The 393-nt window shown below is 44.8% G+C and overlaps 1 protein-coding gene across 1 annotated transcript in view; it reads right to left on the minus strand.

The window, feature by feature from the left end:
• The window catches only part of LOC119585315 (translation initiation factor IF-2-like), an 8299-nt gene that overhangs the window by 7009 nt on the left and 897 nt on the right, over positions 1-393 (minus strand). The window lies entirely within an intron of this gene.

Here is a 393-nt window from a genome sequence, read left to right on the forward strand (position 1 = left end):
CACTTTGTATAATTAGCTTTGCCTTTTGATGCAAGACCAGAGGTCGCACGTGTTTCCCAGTATCATACGGTAGCCGTTACAGTATGATATATAGGACACTTAGAAATACAACTGTTCTTGGGACAGGTTCCCCAAAATGCGCGATTTCGGCTGTGAGGAACCGGCAGAGACACGTACTTTCTTTCTAGGCGTTCAGAATTAGAAATACTTCCAGTAAATCACTTGTGGTGCAATTTTCTGGGCAAATGTGCGCCTGATAAGAATTCGTTTGCTTCCCACTGTTTACTCCACTCTTCTTTTTCTCTTTCGTTCGTTTTGACCGATGTTGGCACGGAGGTCGGATCACCGCTGTCTCTTATATCGTACGGGCATCTTGGTTAAAATGCTGGAGGC

Source organism: Penaeus monodon, chromosome 19, assembly GCF_015228065.2.
Source record: "Penaeus monodon isolate SGIC_2016 chromosome 19, NSTDA_Pmon_1, whole genome shotgun sequence".
Classification (NCBI taxonomy): Eukaryota; Metazoa; Arthropoda; class Malacostraca; order Decapoda; family Penaeidae; genus Penaeus; species Penaeus monodon.